Below are 24,058 nucleotides of genomic sequence, written 5' to 3'. Positions count from 1 at the left end.
TATATTGTATTTTGGCATTCTGATACATAGAATTAAAGTCAACTAAACAGCAATCTCCTTCTCTTTAGCATATACAAGGGCATGAAGTACCAACTGGCAATAATAACTAGGCAGTATTATACCTAATTGCTATTCCATTTGTCAGTGTACATTCTCTGAATGTATTTGAACTTATGAAAGTTGCACAAGATCCAAAACTTTGAAATTATACTTACTTCAAGCGCTTTGCATGTTTCTTATCTAACTCTTGTGTGACTAATTATGTTCACAACTTGATGAGTGCTATAGGTGAGTTCATTTTTTAAACTGGCACAGGGCTATTTTTCACTAAAATTTTTAATATTAATGGCTCATTAGTGAGCACTCTCTGTATGGAAAATAATTCAAGGAACACCTGGGTGGCTCATTCAGTTAAGCAGCTGCCTTTGCCTCAGGACCCTGGGATCAAGCCCTGCACCTGGCTCCCTGTTGAATGGGCAGCCTGCTTCTCCCTCTCCACTGCATGTGCTTGCTGGCTCTCTCTACCCACCCCCAAGTAAATATATAAAATCTTTAAAATAAAAATAATTAAAAACTAATTTTTAATAATTACCTCCTGGTCTTTTGTATTTTCTGATGTGCTCATTTAGTCTTCATATTGGATTTGTTTAGTTTTGCCTACTTTTTTAATTATAAAAATTTTTCCAGTGAGAGCTAAGAAGTAAAGGGAAGACAGTAGGGAAAATCAATAACGTTAAAATACTGTAATAAAACATTAGATTTTATACAAAGAAGTCAGAAAGAGATTAGGACTATCCTATGTAGTGATGATAATATCATGTCATCTCCACAATTCAGTATTTCTTTCTTTTTTTTTTTTTTATTTATGAGAGACACAGAGAAAGCAGAGACATAGGCAGAGGGAGAAGAAGCAGGCTCTCTGTGGAAAGCCTGATGCAGGACTTGATCCCAGGACCCCAGGATCATGACCTGAGCCAAAGGCAGAAGCTCATCCCCTGAGCCACCCAGGTGCCCCCAGTTTAGTGTTTCTAAAAGTATTGTACCTTAGACAATCTTCAGCTAGATCAACTAGGGTGTTTGTTAAAAATACAGTTTCCCCAATTCTGCTGTACCTGTGAATGAGAATCTTTGCTGTTGAGGGGTGAGGGGAACATCTGTAGAGCCTGGGAACTTATGTTGTATGTTTACCTATTGAGAACAACTATTTGAGCATTTCACAGGTTATAAAGTATGTTTTCTATTTATTTGATCATCACAATACCTATGTGTAACAGTCTGAGCAACTGCTATTATCTCCCAGCTTACAGACAAAAATACAGGCTTCAAAAGGTTAATTCAGTAGGTTTATTGCAAAGTAAGAACTTCAACACTCATATTCCAGTCTTTGGTCATGAACCAAGTGACAGAAAAATGATGGTGCTTAAGTTTGATTTTTTTTTTCCCCCTTGTTTGAAATATGTGTTCTTAGACTGGCTATTTAAACCTTACATTCTTCAATTTCCTTAGTTTATTTCTTACTGTAGGTTCTGGGGAAAAAGCAACAACTCTGAGATGAGGATTTCTGTACAAGTGATTTATTAAGGAAATGTTCCCAACAATAAGGGCTAGTAGAAGGACTAGAAGTGGAAAAATCCAAGGCTGTGATTACAGAGAAAGTTCTAGTATCACTCTGACCCACAGGGAGCTCTAGAGTATAAATTATGCCTCAATTTGTCCTGACTTAAGTAAGGGAGTGGGGCTGGACTCCATGCCCTAGTCACTGACTCCAAACCATCCCATGAGTGACATAAAATCCCAACATTTGGCTTTCTATGTAGTCAAAGAAGCTCTAAGAGCCCTGTGGCAGCGTCCAAAGTCACAGGTGCAGGCTGTTAAAACTAAGCTAACAGAGCTGGGGAAATATAGGTTATTTAAAAATAAACATACTATAAAGGAGAAAACATTGTAGATTCTAATATCAGTAAATACAGCTTACTGGTCATTAGTCCTAACATGAATCACTTTATCTCATTCAATTTTTTAATTTTTTTCATTGTTAATGTAAAAAATTATTAGTATACTCCTGCCTTGCATTCTTGTAGTATTGTTGATTGGATCAAAGGGAATATTTTTACAAAGTATTGTACAATATTGATTAAAGTGCTATCCCCGTGCAAGATATTCTTTTATCTTAAGGAGATACTCTTTTATTATTGAAAAGATGTTTCGCAAAAACTCTTTCCTGTGGTTCATATGCCTGATACCTTTGTTCTTTCTGCACCAAGCTAAGTAAGAATCCTTTGAATAGGGCAGCCCTGGTGGCCCAGCAGTTAGTGTCGCCTTCAGCCCAGGGCGCGTGATCCTAGGGACCCAGGATCGAGTCCCATGTTGGGCTCCCTGCATGGAGCCTGCTTCTCCCTCTGCCTGTGTCTCTGCCCCTCTCTCTCTCTCTCTCTCTTTCTCTCTCTTTCTCATGAATAAATAAATAAAATCTTAAAAAAAAAGAATCCTTTGAATATAGCTGTTCTCTGATAGTAATGTTGTATGTGGTCCTAACGTTAATGTTTAAACATCGTAAGATGACAAAATGTACATTTCTCACTAATACCAAGAGTCAGGGTTCTATGATTTATCAATAAAGAAAAATCAATTCAAAAGACCTAAGGCATTTCTGCTTCTAGTATTGTGCTACCTTTCAACAAGAAATCTAGAAATTCTTTAGTATTTTGAACTGTGGATTTCATAAATAGGTTGGATGTAAAAAATTTCTGTAATCAAATTTAACATTTATAATAGCTCAAGAAAAAAATATAGCCCTATACATCACACACTAAAGGAATATATTTTTTAAGGCAAATGTTTCCTTAAATGTTCGGGTAGAAAGTTCATGGCAACACAAATTGAATGCTATAAAAAATTCACAGATCCATTTTGAAATGCCATTCTCTGCTTAAGATGTGGAGGTTACTGCAATAGGTAGTGACACTTGAAGCAAGGATGCATTTTACAATCCATTAAAATGGATTGTCGTGAAGGCTAGTTCCATTATGTTGAGCCTAATGGTCTTAAATTTTCACATACCTATGTAGGGATTGGAAGGAGAATCACATTCACAAGGTGTTTTAGGCAAACATTTCCTTAAGTAAGGGAGTGGGGCTGGACTCCGTGCCATTAGAAATTTGGGAAGACTTAAAGAGGTAGCACTTCCATATACTGTGTCCTTTTGTCCCTGTACTTTTGGCACAAGTGTTCAATAAATACTTTTGTAAAATAGAATTAAAAATAGTATTTGTACTGGTGATACTTGAGAAAAGAACTTAGTGACTTCTAACATTGGATATTAAAGTGAGATTCTGAAGTCATTTCATCTGATTAGTGCCATGTTTTCAACTTAGTTCGGAAGGATCAAAACTTTTTGGGAGTTTTACAAATAAAGTTGTGTTGGCTCCACTGGTATTGTTGTTGGAAGCTGTGCTGTGAACATGCAGAGTGACAAAAGACAATTAAAAAGGGACAGACATTCTCATGGTCATCTTTGTCAATGGAATTCATACTAATAGGAAGTCCTGGCTGCAGAAAATTGTTGATCTAAGTAATAGGTTAATTTGCTCCATTGGGCTCTGGGTTTTATCTCTGTCTAAAAACTAGAAATGAAATTTTATCTCTAACAGAGACAGAGGAATCTGAAAACTTTTACCCATCTATAATTCAAAAAAGTTTCCATGGGTCTCTTTTCTCTTTTTTTCTGTAGAAAAAGGGCAGTATGATCTGATTAATATTTCATACAACTTTGGCTGCTCCATAGAAAATAAGAATTACTCAACCATGGAGTCTCTGTTTATGCTCCTAAAATTGCTTTTGGTCCCAACATTTGCCTTTCAAAATCTCTCAAGGTTAAATTCAAATGCTACCTCTTTAAGTCTTCCCAAATTTCTAATGGCATTTACTCATTACTCATGTATTTTATTTCTATACATTGTGTATTCTTCTTCTCTTTCTTGTTATTAACCTTCCCTGAGGAAAACACTTCCATATACTGTCCTTTTGTATCCCTGTCCTTGGAGTACTTTCGGCACAAGTGTTCAATAAATACTTTTGTAAAATAGAATTAAAAATATTATTTGTACTGGTGATACTTGGGCAAAGAACTTAGTGACTTCTAACATTGGATATTAAAGTGAGGTTCTAAAGTCATTTCAAATGCTTGAACTAAAATCCACCTTTATTCATGATAGCAAGTCTATATGTTTTTCAAAGTCCTTTTTGGGGCACCTATTGATCTTCTCCAATTAAAAAAAAAAACTACTAAAAAGAAACCCAAACAGATTTTATATTCTAAGTCAAAGCTTCTCCTTTCAGAATTTCTGTTGCTCTTGAGATGTTTTTTTCAGTGATACTGATTTTTTTTTTCAGGTATTCTAGTTGTAAGCAGGATATTCAGTGTTTTCTAGCTATAACAACAATACTTTCTATACACCGATGAAAGATTTTGGGATGCCTACCTTCTTTCGCATTAATTCACTTTTAGATTTGTACTCTACTTTCTTTTAACTTTTTTTTTTTGTAGGTGTGCCTCTCTCTCTCCCTGGCACCATCCATACAACCCTCTTTTTCTATAAATGACCCTCAGTAGTTTTTCATGACTTAGCTCATATAGCACTCCCACACCCCAGAAGCTTCCCTTCTTCACCCCATCCCAATTTCTACTACACCTAACCTGTAGTCTTAATCCAAAGCCATTGTATTGTCCAAGTATTTGATGATATTATTTCTGGATCTTATTACTATAAGCTGCTTGAAAGTAGCAGTCATTTATACGTATTGCCAGCACCAAGCAAAATGCCTGAAAATTCATAGGCAATCAATCTTATGAATTAGTGTTTAAGAATGCTTTTGTTTGAAAGAAAAGCAGTAACAAAAAAAAATCACTTTTTGTTATTCTTAGAATTGGGACTTGGGACACCTATGCTAGGACAGTGTCTCTTCATTTGTACTGATCACCCTTTTTTTCTAAAGAAAATCCTTACGTTAAACCCATCAACTAGAGATTCCTGCTGTTGCTTATCAACACTGTAAACCTTCATGTCAGGAAAAAGCAACATGTGATTCAAATGTCCAAGAGCATCTAACTGGCCAGGTGCTGATTTCATTGTATCCACTAAAAGTTTGGTAGATTTACTAAACTACACAATTAATTTTATATGCAAATCATGGGCTGTTGATATGGTGGTAGTAGACAAATTGAGATTTTCATGTTAGTTATTAGTGTTGGTATGAGTTATCTGATCATAAAATTTCTTTTCATAAGTAAATATAGTTTTTCAGATGAGAGATCACTGTTATCCATACTGCAAGAAGAAGATTTACTAAGTGTTCACATAAGTAGAGGCTCTAAAGTAAATTTGCTGACCCTTTTAATTCTATCATGTACATGATTAATGAGCCAATGCAAAGCTACCCCAGTTTATCATAAGCATCTACACCTATGGTTTTCCAGAAAATGATTAAGAAGCAGAGATCAAGAATCCATATTAATTTTCTGAACCACTAATGGGAATTTTGACTTGTAGCAGAATCCTTTACAAAATGATTCCAACTGCTTCTAGCTGTTTTTCAAAGCCCGTGGCACTGAAGTCCCAGATCTATATTAGTTACTATGGACACAGAGCTCTCTAGACACATTATTTTAATGTGAAGTCTGAATATAAGGTTGAACTGAAGCCCTATGGTTGTTGGCATTATTGCATTGTCAAGGATATTGTCAGGATGCAAGAAGAGCACCAATCAAGAAGAATGCTCTTATGACTGAGGATGGTTGGCTTAAAGACTCCGGGTAGGGAGAAGTAAAAGTTAGAGTAGAACTCGTTACGATGAGTTTGACAAAATAACTTTGATTCAGATTCAGTAACCAAGGGTTACTTTTAAGAGGGAACTGGTAAACGCCACTAAAAGCTAGACTGACCTAGAGAACAAAGTGAGGAGTGATGGAGGCAGGTCAGTGGGGGATGGGCTAGATGGGTGATGGGGATTAAGGAGGGCACTTGCTATGATGAGCACTGGGTGCTGTATGTAAGTGATGAATCACTGAATTCTACTCTTGGAACCAAAATTGCACTGTATGTTAACTAAATAGAATTTAAATAAAAATAAGAAATAAAAACACACGTTAAAAAGCAAACACTGGAATGACCAAATTGGAATGCCCCTAGTCAAAAAAAGGAAGTCACTAAACCTAGTGTAACAAGTTCCCTGGCAATCAGATTATGCAAGTGGCTCTTGATAGTTGACTGTATTCTGTTATCTAATCCCAGTTATTTTCCTGGATTGTAGTTTTTGCAGTTTCCTCAATATACATCCCTGGTGTACCTGAAACTATGCATTTTGTGACGCTGATTTCTTCCATACTCGTTGTAATGTTACTTTGTCCATTTTTGCCTTGCCTTAGTATCACGGTATGTGCACCTCTGATTTAAGAATGTGGCCTATTTACTTGAAGTTTCCATTAGTACTTAGAAAATGTTCCTATGTGTACAAATGTTAGCCAGAAGGAAAAATGTTTCAAGTCAATTTTCCTGTGCCTGATACATAAGCAAACCAAGAATAATCTTGATGTGTATAACAGGACCATGAAAAAGGTTGCTACATGAATGTATGTTAGGCAGTGGGATATATTATCTTTAATGTAGAAAATAAAAGCAATTTTCCAAATAAGTATTATCATTAAAACTATTAACTCACAAAGGACATCTCAAAGTATAGGTATTAAGACGGTAAGTAAAAGAGCTAATTTTAATTACTTTTCCCATGATTTTGAACATTCAAAATCCAATAGGTATATTTCTTAACAAAAAAAATCTTTTCTTTTCTTTCTGGATGATTACATATGGAAAAGTAGATGATCTGGGATATGAGATAATATTTTCTAATAAAAATAGTAGTGTAATTTGTTCTGTTGTGCTAATGCAGTATTCAGAAGCACAAAACAAAATACGAATATTTTTCATTGAAGTTCATTAGTTTTATTCAAGAGTGCAATGCAGAAACTCAAGAGGTCTAGGAAAAAGCATCACACATAGGGCCCCAGAAGATGAAGCTTTAAGCACTTGAGTGAAAAACTAAAACATTGTTTAAAATATTAAAATAATAAAGATTTTTTAAGAGTAAAGAGGGTTTTGTTTTGTTTTTGTTTTCACTGAATGGAAACCTTAATTGAAGAAATACTAAATTATTGCCAAGCAATCACCAACCTGTTATCTTGGAGAGACCTTCCATTAAACAGTAAATAAGTGTGAAGCACATCCAGCCCATCTCCAACAAATATCTCTGAAGGATATTTTTTGGGGGAAAAAAACAAGTACCAGAAGTAAATGACTATAAGACAGGCCTGAAAAAATAAGACTGAGATCTATAGTTACCTACATGATATACCTACCAGTCTAGAGAGTGAGTGTAAATTGAAGGAAGGAATGTTGTTCATTTCTAAAGTGCGTATGAATATGGTGACAAGGAAATTATACAGAAGAATATTATAATCAAGGATTTTTTTTCTTTTTGTAAAATGTCTTTACCTGGTTTTGGTATCAGGGTAATGCTGGCCTCCTAGTATGAATTTGGAAGTTTTCCTTCCTCTTGTATTTTTTGGAATAATTTGAGAAGAATAGGTACAAACTCTTCTTTAAGAATTTGGTAGAAGTCACTAGTGAAGCAAGCTAGTCCTATACTTTAGCTTGTCAGGAGTTTTCAAATTAATGATTCAATTTCATGGCTAATCATCAGTCTATTCAAATTTTCTGTCTTCCTGATCCAGTTTTGGAAGGTTATATGTTTGTAGAAATTTATCCATTTCCTCTAGGTCATCCAATTTGTTGGCATTTTTCATAATATTCTCTTATAATCCTTTTTAAATCTGTGATTGGTCGTTACTTTTCCTCTTTCATTTTCGATTTTATCTATTTGAGTTCTCTTCTTTCCTTCATCCTTTTTCTTTTATTGATGAGTCTGGCTTAATGTTTATTGATCTTGCTGATCTTTTTGAGGAACTGGCTCCTGGTTTTATTGATCTGTTCTATTGGTTTTTTTTAGTCTCTATTTTATTTATTTCTGCTCTAATCTTTGTTATTTCTTTCCTTCTACTGGCTTTGGGCTTTTTTTTTTCTAGCTCCTCTAGGGGTAAGGTTAGATTGTTTGAGGTTTTTTTTATTATTATTATTTCTTGAGGTAGGCCTGTATTGGTGTCATCTTCTCTCTTAGAAAATCTGTCCATCCCAAAGATCTTGGACTATTGTGTTTTCATTTGTCTCCTTGTTTTTTGTTTTTTTTTTAATTTCCTCTTTGATGTCTTGGCTGGCCCCCTGGGTGTTTAGTAGCATGTTATTTAGCCTCTATGTGTTTGTGTTTTGTCCAAACATGTTCTTGTGATTGATTTCTAGTTTTACACTGAAGTTTTGAATATGTTAAGATTTGTTTTCTGTGTTTGTTTTTATGGACTAACATGGGATCTGTTCTGGTGAATGTTCCATATGTACTTGAAAAAACTGTTTTTGCTGCTGTTTTGGGATGGAATGTTGAGCATATCTGTTAGATCTATCTAGTCCAACGTGTCATTCAAAACCACTGCTTCCTAGTTGATTTTCTGTCTGGATGATCTATGCCTCAATGTAAGTGGGGTGTTAAAATCACCAATTTTTTTTAACTGTATCACTACCATTTTTTTTCTTTATGTCCATTAATAGTTGCTTTATTTGGGTACCCCATGTTGGGTGCATACATACTTACAATTGTTATATCTTCTTATTGGATTGTTCTCTCTATGATTATGTAGTGTCCTCTTTGTCTTTTGTCACAGTCTTTGTTTTATAGTCTATTTTGTCTGATAGAAGTATTGCTAACCATGGCATTTTTTTTCATTTCCATCTTCATGATATATGCTTTTCCATTCCTTCATTTCCAGTCTGCATGTGTCTTTGGATCTGGAGTCAGTATTCTGTAGTTAGCATATAGATGGTTATTGCTTTCTTATCCATTCAGTCACTTTATGTCTTTTAATAAGAACATTAGCCCATGTACAGTCAAAGTAAGATAGGCATGTACTTGTTCCATTTTGTTACTTATTTATGGCTGTTTTATTGTTTGAAACCTATATTTTAATATAAACATAAAAAATAACCGTGAAAAATTGTAAAAGTTGCTGTCAAGGACAGTAGCTTTAAAATACTTTACAATGAGAGCTATAGAAAAGCAAATAGTATGAATTTAGGGTACTAATTAAAGCATATATCCTATAACCAGAAAGTAATCCAATGCAAGCACTGAAACTGAGGTTACACTGATGCTTCTTAAAGATGGCCTTACTGTCCTATGGTAATACTCTAGGCATTATTCAAGGTGTTAGCTGGAGTTGGGCAGACGTTTAATAACTATTGATCGCCTACCATGTGAGAGATACTGGCTTTTTATTCATCTAAACCTTACAATCACTTTGTGGCAAAGTTACTATTATTAGCCCCCTTTTACAGATGAGGAAGAGAGGCTGAGTGAACTTCTCAAAGTCACAGGGTAGTAAGTAGGAAAACCAGGCTTCTAATACATTATAATACATTGCTTGTGCTCTTAACTACTACCTAATTCTCTCACCCAGGAAGTTAATAGGTAGCAAGGGGGAGGGAATTTGAATGTGTGAGACTCTTTTTTTTGTATAAATGGGCCACCAAACACAATGAGATACAAATGGAAGAGAAAAATTGAAGCCATTTTGAGATTTTTCTCTGAATTTTTATAACACATTGCATATTATCAGTGGCTTTCAGATTTCAGATTAAACTTAAGTGGATCCTCATTGTATAAAGCAAATATAAATAAATATTCATATAAACATACATAAAAAATGGAGCTGTCTACTTGAAGTAGTGAGTACAGAACCTTGAATACTACACCAAAAACTGTTCCCTAGACCCTGACAGCTTCCCAAGATACCTCAGTAGAACCCTGAGATTCTGCAAAACATAATTTGAAACTCTCCAGCAATTGGACTGTCAGACTTCAAAGAGATCTTCAAGGTAATTCAATCATGGTTTGTTCATTCAGTTTGCTTCACACATCTTGGGTGCCTAGTGTTTATTAAATCAAACAATGTGAAGGACTGTACTGGAGAACAAACCAAATACTAGCACATGAACAGTTGCAAAGTTGGGAGAAGTAGCCTTCAATTTCCACATGGGAACAATAGGGGATAATCTTGCCTAAAACATGCAGGGTAACACTAAGGATTGGATAGTGCGCATAAAGTGTGCATCAGCACCCAACACACTGGAGTTATCAGTAAAAGGCACCTGCCATTTTTATCATCATTACTACTGGCATTTATTTCATAAAAATACAATGATCTGAGCCCAAAGTGCACTACACATTTTGCTCAGTTTTCTTTGATGAGTGACCAACTGTTACTTTTCTATTTTTGTGTTCCATTGCTTTTAAGATGAACGTAAGAATTCAATTGGATTTCTCCAAGAGGGCATGGACAAAAAGAGAGCACCAAATGTATTAAAGTAGAATCAATTTGACATGGGTTATCCCCCTTTGAGTTAAAAACACATTTTTATCATTGTGCTCAGAGAAATAATCAGTTAGTGAATGCTCTGATAACTCTGGTTGGGGAAAAAAAAAATGAGCTTCTTGGGAGAAGAAATGAAATGCTGCACCAGATATGGAAGGATATGAGTTGCCTAGAATAGTTACCTGGAGTTCTAGCAGAATGCTGCTGGAGCCTCTCTGCCACAGAGATTACAGCATGTCAGGGAACGGCTAGCAAACTGGTAGGGTGGGCTAGCAAGAACATGTGTGCAGCAGGATTAGGGAGTTTCCAGGGGAGAAGGCATTCTCAGCAAAGACGGAATAGGGCACGGAAGCTGGCCCCAGTAAGAAAGTGTTAGGCAACGAAGGGAAAGGAAATCATGAGTTACAATATGATGTTTTTCCCAGGATGAGTCTTTTGGCCTAATTCCAGATGAATTCATAGCCCCATCTAATAAAGAGGGAAAGGAGCAATACTGAAGTACTGGCGAAACCTTGGGCACTGAAATCTCTATAAAACCCCGGTGCCCTAATACTTACATATTCTTTTTACATATGTACCTAGGTATTATAAGAATATTTGCATAGTAATTAAAACATTCAAATTAATATGTAAGCAATTTTCAACAGGCAAAGCCATTCTCTTCATTTTTACAAAAATACATTATGGCTGTTTTTCACTAAAGCATTCATACATTTTTGGCATTTCTTAGAGCCTCCACAGAAGAGTTGGAGGAAGTAACTACTTGGTGGTAGTGTAGCCAGTGCAAGCCAACTGAAATAGGAGAATCTAAAATCCCAGATGTTTTGTAGTAGCTAACAGGTTTATGTTGTAAAGATGAGGGATATTCCCTGAATAATCCAGGAAACAGTGTAGAAAAAGGACATGGCTGAGGGGCAAGGAAGTGTTAACAGTAGTTAGAATGCCAGAAAAACATGGATTATTTGAACGACGAGATGCTCCAGATATAGAAATAAACATCATGGATAGAGTTTACTCCTTCAAGGTTCTCCTGCTTTGGGATTCAGGGTGTTCTAGATGGTTCTAGATGCTTCTTACAGCTAAGCTAGAACAGTGCTGGACTTTGGCAGTTGCAGTTCCACAGTAGGGAAACCTGTGCTGTCTTCAGGATGAGTGCAACATTCTCTTTTCTTGTAGGTAAAATGTGAGTAGAGCCTTCTAGTACTCCCAGAGTGTGCTGTCTTGCACCAGTTACATCAAAAAGAATATAGGCAGAGCTAGTACCTTATTTTGATTCATAAGATCTGCTTCGGGATGCCTGGGTGGCTCAATAGTTTAAGCATCTGCCTTCAGCTCAGGGCATGATCCTGGGGTTCTGAGATCGAACCCCACATCAGGGTCCCTGTTCCATGGGGGGGCCTACTCTTCTCCCTCTCCCTCTGCCTGCTGCTCCCGCTGCTTGTGCTCATTTTCTCTCCTCAATCTCTCCCTCTCAAATAAATAAATAAATTCTTTTTTTATAATTATTTTTAATTTTTATTTATTTATGATAGTCACACAGAGAGAGAGAGAGAGAGGCAGAGACACAGGCACAGGGAGAAGCAGGCTCCATGCACCGGGAGCCCGACGTGGGATTCGATCCCAGGTCTCCAGGATCGCGCCCTGGGCCAAAGGCAAGCACCAAACCGCTGCGCCACCCAGGGTTCCCCAATAAATAAATTCTTTAAAAAAAAAACACCTGCTTCATTTGCCAAAACAAAACAAAACAAAATGAATGTGGTGAAGATGAAAATGTGCCTCTTAGCTCTCCCACCACAGGAAGTATAATTAACTGGCTCCAGTGATTCTCTCTGAAATCCACCAATGAGTTAGTGCCAAGGCCATGCTTCTGACAGGCTGCTTCCAGCCAGTAACTGAGCTTGACAGGTACTAGGAAGACACTCCTGAGAGATACAGAATTATGCTAACAGGAAAATTGGCTTTATCAACCTTGCCAAAATTATTTTAGATCTGTTTTCTAGTCTTAATGCCTTTCCTGCTCCACATTCCTTCTTCTTCTCCCACACAGGAGTGAATCTACCTCGTGGTTTCAGGACACTTCTTTTTTATTCCCCCAGTTTTATTGAAATATAATTACAATTTATTTCTGTATAAGGTATTTAGCAATAGTGATTTGACTTACATATACTGTGAAATGATTATTGCAACAAATTGACTGACCGCCACCATATCCTATAAATAAAAAGAAAAAAACAGAAAAAAAAATTCCTTTTGGTGAAAACTCTCTGGATTTAGTCTTTTTTCTTTTTTTTTTAATTAATTTTTATTGGTGTTCAATTTACCAACATACAGAAAAACACCCAGTGCTCATCCCGTCAAGTGTCCACCTCAGTGCCCGTCACCCATTCCCCTCCAACACCCGCCCTCCTCCCCCCTTCCACCACCCCTAGTTCGTTTCCCCGAGTTAGGAGTCTTTATGTTCTGTCTCCCTTCCTGATATTTCCCAACATTTCTTCTCCCTTCCTTTATATTCCCTTTCACTATTATTTATATTCCCCAAATGAATGAGAACATACACTGCTTGTCCTTCTCCGATTGACTTATTTCACTCAGCATAATACCCTCCAGTTCCATCCACGTTGAAGCAAATGGTGGGTATTTGTCGTTTCTAATCGCTGAGTAATATTCCATTGTATACATAAACCACATCTTCTTTATCCATTCATCTTTCGATGGACACCGAGGCTCCTTCCACAGTTTGGCTATTGTGGCCATTGCTGATAGAAACATCGGGGTGCAGGTGTCCCGACGTTTCGTTGCATCTGAATCTTTGGGGTAAATCCCCAACAGTGCAATTGCTGGGTCGTAGGGCAGGTCTATTTTTAACTCTCTGAGGAACCTCCACACAGTTTTCCAGAGTGGCTGCACCAGTTCACATTCCCACCAACAGTGTAAGAGGGTTCCCTTTTCTCCGCATCCTCTCCAACATTTGTGGTTTCCTGCCTTGTTAATTTTCCCCATTCTCACTGGTGTGAGGTGGTATCTCATTGTGGTTTTGATTTGTATTTCCCTGATGGCAAGTGATGCAGAGCATTTTCTCATGTGCATGTTGGCCATGTCCATGTCTTCCTCTGTGAGATTTCTCTTCATGTCTTTTGCCCATTTCATGATTGGATTGTTTGTTTCTTTGGTGTTGAGTTTAATAAGTTCTTTATAGATTTTGGAAACTAGCCCTTTATCTGATATGTCGTTTGCAAATATCCTCTCCCATTCTGTAGGTTGTCTTTTAGTTTTTTTGACTGTATCCTTTGCTGTGCAAAAGCTTCTTATCTTGATGAAGTCCCAATAGTTCATTTTTGCTTTTGTTTCTTTTGCCTTTGTGGATGTATCTTGCAAGAAGTTACTGTGGCCGAGTTCAAAGAGGGTGTTGCCTGTGTTCTCCTCTAGGATTTTGATGGACTCTTGTCTCACATTTAGATCTCTCATCCATTTTGAGTTTATCTTTGTGTATGGTGAAAGAGAGTGGTCCAGTTTCATTCTTCTGCATGTGGATGTCCAATTTTCCCAGCACCATTTATTGAAGAGACTGTCTTTCTTCCAATGGATAGTTTTTCCTCCTTTATCGAATATTAGATGACCATACATTTCAGGGTCCACTTCTGGGTTCTCTATTCTGTTCCATTGATCTATGTGTCTGTTTTTGTGCCAGTACCACACTGTCTTGATGACCACAGCTTTGTAGTACAACCTGAAATCTGGCATTGTGATGCCCCCAGCTATGGTTTTCTTTTTTAAAATTCCCCTGGCTATTCGGGGTCTTTTCTGATTCCACACAAATCTTAAAATAATTTGTTCTAACTTTCTGAAGAAAGTCCATGGTATTTTGATAGGGATTGCATTGAACGTGTAAATTGCCCTGGGTAACATTGAAATTTTCACAATATTAATTCTGCCAATCCATGAGCATGGAATATTTTTCCATCTCTTTGTGTCTTCCTCAATTTCTTTCAGAAGTGTTCTATAGTTTTTAGGGTATAGATCCTTCACCTCCTTGGTAAGGTTTATTCCTAGGTATCTTATGCTTTTGGGTGCAATTGTAAATGGGATTGACTCCTTAATTTCTCTTTCTTCAGTCTCATTGTTAGTGTATAGAAATGCCATTGATTTCTGGGCATTGATTTTGTATCCTGCCACGCTACCAAATTGCTGTATGAGTTCTAGCAATCTTGGGGTGGAGGCTTTGGGGTTTTCTAGGTAGAGTATCATGTCATCGGCGAAGAGGGAGAGTTTGACTTCTTCTTTGCCAATTTGAATGCCTTTAATGTCTTTTTGTTGTCTGATTGCTGAGGCGAGGACTTCCAGAACTATGTTGAACAGCAGTGGTGAGAGTGGACATCCCTGTCTTGTTCCTGATCTTAGGGGAAAGGCTCCCAGTGCTTCCCCATTAAGAATGATATTTGCTGTGGGCTTTTCGTAAATGGCTTTTAAGATGTCGAGGAAAGTTCCCTCTATCCCAACACTCTGAAGTGTTTTGATCAGGAATGGATGCTGTATTTTGTCAAATGCTTTCTCTGCATCCAATGAGAGGATCATATGGTTCTTGGTTTTTCTCTTGCTGATATGATGAATCACATTGATGGTTTTACGAGTGTTGAACCAGCCTTGTGTCCCAGGGATAAATCCTACTTGGTCATGGTGAATAATTTTCTTAATGTGTTGTTGGATCCTATTGGCTAGTATCTTGTTGAGAATTTTTGCATCCATGTTCATCAGGGATATTGGTCTGTAATTCTCCTTTTTGGTGGGGTCTTTGTCTGGTTTCGGAATTAAGGTGATGCTGGCCTCATAGAACGAATTTGGAAGTGCTCCATCTCTTTCTATCTTTCCAAACAGCTTTAGTAGAATAGGTATGATTTCTTCTTTAAACGTTTGATAGAATTCCCCTGGGAAGCCATCTGGCCCTGGAGTCTTGTGTCTCGGGAGGTTTTTGATGACTGCTTCAATTTCCTCCCTGGTTATTGGCCTGTTCAGGTTTTCTATTTCTTCCTGCTCCAGTTTTGGTAGTTTGTGGCTTTCCAGGAATGCATCCATTTCTTCTAGATTTCCTAATTTATTGGCATACAGCTGTTCATAATATGTTTTTAGAATCGTTTGTATTTCCTTGGTGTTGGTAGTGATCTCTCCTTTCTCATTCATGATTTTATTAATTTGAGTCTTCTCTCTCTTCTTTTTAATAAGGTTCGCTAATGGTTTATCTATCTTATTAATTCTTTCAAAGAACCAACTCCTGGTTCTGTTGATCTGTTCCACAGTTCTTTTGGTCTCGATATCATTTAGTTCTGCTCGAATTTTAATTAACTGTCTTCTTCTGCTGGGGGTGGGGTCCATTTGTTGCTTTTTCTCTAGTTCCTTTATGTGTAAGGTGAGCTTTTGAATTTGAGTTCTTTCCAGTTTTTGAATGGATGCTTGTATTGCGATGTATTTCCCCCTTAGGACTGCTTTTGCTGCGTCCCAAAGATTTTGAACGGTTGTATCTTCATTCTCATTAGTTTCCATGAATCTTCTCAATTCTTCCTTAATTTCCTGGTTGACCTTTTCATCTTTTAGCAGGATGGTCCTTAACCTCCATGTGTTTGTGGTCCTTCCAAACTTCTTGTTGTGATTAAGTTCTAATTTCAAGGCATTATGGTCTGAGAATATACAGGGGACTATCCCGATCTTTTGGTATCGGTTCAGACCCGATTTGTGACCCAGTATGTGGTCTATTCTGGAGAAAGTTCCATGTGCACTTGAGAAGAATGTGTATTCAGTTGAGTTTGGATGTAAAGTTCTGTAGATATCTGTGAAATCCATCTGGTCCAGTGTATCATTTAAAGCTCTCGTTTCTTTGGCTATGTTGTGCTTAGAAGACCTATCTAGTATAGAAAGAGCTAGATTGAAATCACCAAGTATAAGTGTATTATTATCAAAGTATTTCTTCAGTTTGGTTATTAATTGGTTTAAATATTTGGCAGCTCCCACATTTGGGGCATATATATTGAGAATTGTTAAGTCTTCTTGTTGGATAGATCCTTTGAGTATGAGATAGTGTCCCTCTTCATCTCTCACTATAGTCTTCAGGGTAAATTTTAATTTATCTGATATAAGGATGGCTACCCCTGCTTTCTTTAGAGGACCATTTGAATGGTAAATGGTTCTCCAACCTTTTATTTTCAGGTTGTAGGTGTCCTTCTGTCTAAAATGAGTCTCTTGTAGACAGCAAATAGATGGGTCCTGCTTTTTAATCCAGTCTGAAACCCTGCGCCTTTTGATGGGGTCATTAAGCCCATTCACGTTCAGAGTTACTATTGAGAGATATGAGTTTAGTGTCATCATATCTATTCAGTCCTTGTTTTTGTGGATTGTTCCACTGAACTTCTTCTTAAAGGGGAGTTTTAAGAGTCCCCCTTAAAATTTCTTGCAGAGCTGGTTTGGAGGTTACATATTCTTTCAGTTCCTGCCTGTCTTGGAAGCTCTTTATCTCTCCTTCCATTTTGAATGAAAGCCTTGCTGGATAGAGTATTCTTGGTTGCATGTTCTTCTCATTTAGGACCCTGAATATATCCTGCCAGCCCTTTCTGGCCTGCCAGGTCTCTGTGGAGAGGTCTGCTGTTACCCTAATATTCCTCCCCATAAAAGTCAGGGACTTTTTTTCTCTTGCTGCTTTAAGGATCTTCTCCTTATCTTTGGAATTTGCAAGCTTCACTATTAAATGTCGAGGTGTTGATCGGGTTTTGTTGATTTTAGGGGGGGATCTCTCTATTTCCTGGATCTGAATGCCTCTTTCCCTTCCCAGATTCGGAAAGTTTTCAGCTAGGATTTGTTCAAATACATATTCTGGCCCTCTGTCCCTTTCGGCGCCCTCGGGAACCCCAATTAAACGTAGGTTTTTCTTCCTCAGGCTGTCATTTATTTCCCTTAATCTATCCTCATGGTCTTTTAATTGCCTGTCTCTTTTTTCCTCAGTTTCCCTCTTTGCCATCAGCTTGTCTTCTATGTCACTCACTCGTTCTTCCACCTCGTCAAGCCTCGTTAGGACTTCTAGCTTGGATTGTATCTCATTTAATTGATTTTTAATTTCTGCCTGATTGGATCTCAATTCTGCAGTCATGAAGTCTCTTGAGTCCTTTATGGTTTTTTCTAGAGCCACCAGTAGCTGTATAATAGTGCTTCTGAATTGGCTTTCTGACATTGAATTGTAATCCATATTTTGTAACTCTGTGGGAGAGAGGGCTGTTTCTGATTCTTTTTTTTGAGGTGAGGTTTTCCTTCTAGTCATTTTGCTCAGTGCAGAGTGGCCAAAAACAAGTTGTATTGGGAAAAGGAGAAAAAGAGAGAGAAGGAAAGAAAAGAGAAAAAGAAAAAAGAGAAAGAAGAAAAAAAAGGGGGGGGAAAGAGAAAAAGAAAGGAGAAAAAAGAAAAAAAAAGGGGGGGTGGGGGACGCAATCAGAAATCAAGAAGAAAGAGAGAAAAGAAAAAAAAAAAGCACAAAACAAAAAAAAAAAAAAAAGAAAACAAAAAAAACACGGGGGAGTATCTTCCGATTCTGTGTTCTTTAAGTCCCTTGACTTCCCTTGGAACTTGTCCGTCTAGCTGGTCTTCTGGGGGAGGGGCCTGCTGTGCTGATTCTCAGGTGTTAGCACTTGCGGGAGCTGCTCTGCCCCTGCCTGGTGCAGGGCTCAGTGGGGGTTGTTCACCCCGTGAGGCCCCGGGAGGAAGCCACAGTGGCGGGGGCAGCTCTGGGACCCTGGAGTCAGCCCCCGCAGTAGCTCCGGGGCTCTCCGGCTGCAGGGCCTGGAGGCTCCGGGGCGGGGCCGCTGATCTGCTCAGCTCAGGGCAGGAGCGTCCTCGCTGTCCTGGGCCCTCCCGGCCTCTGCCTGTCCCGGGGGAAGGCCGGATCCTGGGCTGTGTCCCGGCGCCCTGTGCTCCGGGGCCTGCGCTGTTGGATTCGCGCTCCCGGCGGTGCAGCCCCCTCCGCGGAGCCGCCGCCCGAGCCCCTCCGAGCTGTTCCCGGAGCCGCGCCGCCCCCTCCGCGGAGCCGCCGCCCGAGCCCCTCCGAGCTGTTCCCGGAGCCGCGCAGCCCCCTCCGCGGAGCCGCCGCCCGAGCCCCTCCGAGCTGTTCCCGGAGCCCCGCAGCCCCCTCCGTGGAGCCGCCGCCCGAGCCCCTCCGAGCTGCTCCGGGCCCCGCCGAGCGCTGCAGCCCTTAGGGAGCTCGGCGCACTCTCCCGGGGCGCAGTTCCTCTGTTACTGTCCCAGGGAGCCCGAGGGCATCCCCGCCTTTCTGGGGATCCTGCTCCAATTCCCTGGGAGGCCTTTCCCCCGGGAAGGTCGGTGCAGCTCCTGCTCCTCCGGGACGGGGCTCTCCTGTCCTGGGGACACTCGCCCCGGCCTCAGCCCGGCTCCTCGCAGGTCCCTCCCCCTCGGAGGCCTTTTGTGTCTTTATTTCTTTTTCCCCGTCTTCCTACCTTGATAGAAGCGCGAACTCTTCTCACTGCAGCGTTCCAGCTGGTCTCTCTTTAAATCTCAGGCTGAATTCGTAGATTTTCAGGATGATTTGAATGTTTTCTAGGTAATTTGTTGAGGACAAGTGACTTGGAGACCCTACTCCGCCGCCATCTTGCCCCTCCTCCCTGGATTTAGTCTTTTAACTTTTTCATATCTAGATCATGCTAAGTGCAGCCATCATACGTACTTACTTATATTTTAACTGGAGGTTTATATACTTTGGCCACCTTTTTCCAATTCACTTCTCCCACCCTATGCCTGTGGTAACCCCCATATGATCTCTTTTTCTGAGTTTTTGGGGTTTTTTGACTCTACATGTAAGAGAGATCACACAATATTTGTCTTTCTCTGGCATCTCACTTACCATGATGCTGTCAGGGTCCATCCATGTTATCACAAATGGCAGGATCTCCTTGTTGTTGTTTTATTTATTTTTTAAAGACTTTATTTATTTATTCATGAGACAGAGAGAGAGAGAGAGAGAGAGAGAGAGAGGCAGAGACACAGGCAGAGGGAGAAGCAAGCTCCACGCAGGAAGCCTGATAAGCCTGATGTGGGACTTGATCCCAGGTCTCCAGGATCACGCCCTGGGCTGCAGGCAAGCACTTAACCCCAGATCCCCTTGGGCGTCCCATTGTTGTTTTAATAGCTGAGTAATACTGCATTGTATATACACCACAACTTCTTTATTCATCCATCTCTTGATGGACACTAAGTTGTTTCCATGTCTTGGTTATTGTCAATAATGCTGCTAAGACCATGGGGAAGCAAATAGCCTTTTCAAGTTAGTGTTTTCATTTCTTTGGAATATATTTCTTGAAGTAGAATTGCTGGATCATATAGTAATTTGGCTTTTCATTTTCCGAAAATCCTCCACAGATTTTTCACAGTGGCTGCAACCAATTTACAGTCCCATCAAAAGTGTGTAGGAGTTTATTTTCTCCAACTCCTCTCCAGCCTGTTATCTCTTCTATGTATATATGTATGTGTGTGTATACAGGATATATATTTAATCGAGGTATAGTTGATATAGATATAGATAATTGAGGTATAGTTGATATATTAGCTTCAGGTAGACAACTCAGTGAATGGACAATTACATACATTAGGAAATATGTTCATCCAGATAAGTGTATGGTTAACATCTGTTACCATACAAAGTTCTTGAAAAATTATTTACTGTATTTCCTGTACTATACGTTACATCCCCTGACTTACATATTTGATCACTGGAATTTTGTACCTATTAATCCCTTTCACCAATTTTGCCAGATCTTCCCCTATGGTGATTATCAATTTGTTCTGTGCCTTTAGGAGGCTGTTTCTGGTTTTTGTTTTGTTTTATCTTTGCTTGTTTGTTTGGTTTTTTAGACGCTACACATAAGTGAAATGTTATGGCTTTATTTAGCATAATGCTTTCTAAGTCCATCCATGGTGTCACAAATGGCAAGAGTTCACTCTTTTATATACACACTTTCATTATCCACTCATCTATCAATGGACAGTTAAGTTGCTTTCCTATCCTGGTTGTAAGTAGTTTTACAATAAACATAGGGATGCATTTATTTTCTTGAGTTTTTTTTTTTATTTCTTCTAGTAAATGCCCAGAATTGGAATTACTGGATTGTATAATATTCTTATTTTTAATTTTTTAAGGAACTTTTATACTGTTTTCCACAATGGCTGTACGAATTTATATTCCAACCAACATTGCACAAGGTTTCTTTTCCTCCACATCCTCACCAACACTTGTTGCTTGTCTTTTTGATACTAGTCATTCTGACTGGTGTGAGGTGATATCTCATTGTAGATTGAATTACATTTCCCTGGTGATTAATGACATTGAGGATCTTTTCCCGTATCTTTTGGCCATCTGTATTTCTTGGGAAAACAGCCATTCGGGTCTTCTGCCTACTTTTTTAAATTATAGAAGTTCTAAGAGTTCACTATATATTTTGGATATTAATTACATATCTCCTACATCTTTTACAAATCCCTTATCCCATTCATCAGGTTACCTTTTCAGTTCATTTTTTCCTTCATTGTGTAAAAGTTTTGGGTTTGATGTAACCCCAATTGTTTTTGTTTCAGTTTCCTTTTCCTGAGACTGATCCAGAAAAATATTGCTAAGACTGATGTCCAAGAATTTACTGCCTGTTTTCTTTTGGGAGTTTTGTGGTTTCTTTTGGGATGTCTTACATGAAGGTCTTTAATCCATTCTGAGTATCTCTTTTTTTTGTTGTTGTTGTATGATGTAATAAACTAGTGCAGTACCACTATTTTGCATGGAGCTATCTAATTCTCCCATCATTTACTGAAAAAATTATCTTTTCCCCATTGTATATTTTTTCCTCCTGTGTCATAATTTTTTTAATATTTTACTTATTCATGAGAGACACACAGAGAGAGAGGCAGAGACATAGGCAGAGGGAGAAGCAGGCTCCCCTCAGGGAATCCCATGTGGGACTCAATCCCAGGACCTCAGGATCACAACCTGAGCCAAAGGCAGATGCTCACCCACTGAGCCACCTAGGTGCCCCCTATATCTTAAATTAAATGACCTTATAAGCATGGGATTCTTTCTGGACTCTATTTTGTTCCCTCAATTAGTATGTCTGCTTTTATGCTAATACCATATTTATGATTACCACAGCCTTGGGGTACAATTTAAAATGTGGTATTGTGACATCCTCCAGCTTGGTTGTCTTCCAAATTCTTTTTTTTTTTTTAAGACTTCATTTATTTATTTGAGAGGGAGAGAGAGAAAGAGGGATAGAGGAAGAGAATTTGAAGCAGACTCCACACTGAGCACAGAGCCTGAGGCGGGCTCCATCCCATGACCGCGGGATCATGACCTGAGCCAAAATTTCTTTTATCATTGTTTTAAAGTCTTTCATTTCCTTGATTAAATTTATTTCCAGGTGTTTTATTCCTTATGATGCCATTGTAATTAAGAATTTTTCTTGATTTATTTCTCATAGTGTATTACTAGTGTTTAGAAATGCAATACATTTCTGTATATTAATTTTATAGTCTGCAACTTTACTGAGTTCATTTACTATTTCTAATAGTTATTTGGTGAACTCTTTAGGGGTTTTCTATGCATAATGTCATGTCATGCTAATAAAAAAGCTAATAAAAGCTAAACTGCTAAAACAGTTTAACTTTTTTCTTACTGATTTGACGTCTTTTCTTCTTCTTTTCTGATTGTTGGGGAAGTTATTAAATAGATATACAATACTAGGGTGATTAAAACTAGCAAAAATAAACATTCTTGTGTTGCTCCAGATCTTAGAGGAAAAGCTATTAGATTTTTACCACTGAGTATGATGTCAAACATGGGCCTATCATATATGGCTTCTGTTATGTTGATATATGTTCCTTCTAAATCCACTTTCCTGGATGCTTTTATCATGGATGGATGTTGAATTTTGTCAAATGGTTTCTCTTCATCTGTTGAGATGACCATATTGTTTTTATCTTTCATTTTGTAAATGAAATGAGTCATGTTGATAGATTTGTGAATATTGAACCATCCTTGTTCAATGAAGTAAATTCCACTTGATTACAATGAATGAATTCTTTTACTATATTGCATTTAGTTTGCTATTATTTTAAGGATTTTTACATCTATCTTCACGAAGGTACTGGCCTGTAGTTTTTTTAGTTTGTTTTTGTTTCTGTTTTGTAGTATCTTTTCCAGTTTTTTTTTTTTTTTTTCCAGTTTTGTTATCAGTGTAATGCTGACCTCATAGAATGATCTTGGAAGCTTTCCTTCCTCTTCTGGTTTTTGGAATAGTCTGAGAAGAATATGTATTAACTCTTCTTTTTTTAGTAGCAATGAACTCATTATTCTCACCTTTAATTCTGAATGACAGTCTTACAGGGAGGTAAATCATTCTCAGTTGTATGATTTTTCTTTTCAGCACTGTGAATATATCATGTCACTCTCTTATGGCCTGCAAGGTTTAAGCTGAAGAATCAGCTGACAGTCGAGTTTTGCTTGTACATAAATATTTGCTTTCCTATTGATGCTATTAAGATTTTCTCTTTATCTTTGATTTTTGACATTTTAATTATTATGTCTCTTTGTATGGACCTTCTTGGGTTCATCTTATTTGGGGCTCTCTCTTTCCTCGACATGAACTTCTGTTTCCTTCCCCAAGTTAGGGAGGTTTACTAGAGCTGCTATTTCTTTAAATAAGGTTTCTGTGCCTTTCTCTGTCCTCTCCTTCTTATATCCTTGAAACAAATGTTAGTATGCTTGATGCTGTCCCCAGAGGTCCATTAACCTATTATATATATATATATATATTTGGCATTGGTGATTTCCACTCCCCTATCTCCTGTCTTCCAGCTTGCTGATACATTTTGCTTTCTCTAATCTCTTGTTTACATCTAGTGTATTTTTTATTTCATTTATTATATTTTTCAGTTATGATTTTTTTAAACTTCTCCCTGAGTTAATCCATCCTTTAAATTTCAATAAATGTCCTTAGGGCCTTTACTTTTAATTTTTTCAGTAGATTGATTCATTTCATTTAGATCTTTTTCACAGGTTTTGTCTTATACTTCTGCTTGGAACATGTTTCTCTGTTTCATCTTCTGTGTTTGTTTGTTTGCATTAAGTAGGTCAGCTACGTCTCTTGGTCTTGATAGTAGTTTTCTGTAGAAGGCCTCCTGTGTGGCTGAAGAGAACAATGCCCCCTGGTCATGAGCACTAGGTGTTCCGAGTGTCCCCTGTGTGGGCTGCATGCATTCTCCTGATATGAAGGTCTATGACTACTGTGAGTGCACTGGTGGGTGAGGCTGACCCCCAGCCTGGTTGTCTGCAGTGACCGTTCTCCACTACTGTAGGTGCAGTGGTGGTCAGACCTATAGGTTTGTTTGTTTTATTATTATGGCTATGTAATGGGCATGAGGTGATATCTGATAGTATTTTTAATTTGCATTTCCCTGCTGATTAATGATACTGAGCATCTTCTCATGTACAGGACTTCTTTG

The sequence above is a fragment of the Vulpes vulpes genome, chromosome 2 (genome assembly GCF_048418805.1).
Source record: "Vulpes vulpes isolate BD-2025 chromosome 2, VulVul3, whole genome shotgun sequence".
NCBI lineage: Eukaryota > Metazoa > Chordata > Mammalia > Carnivora > Canidae > Vulpes > Vulpes vulpes.
The sequence above is the reverse complement of the archived record's forward strand: the minus strand, read 5'-3'. Positions refer to the sequence as shown.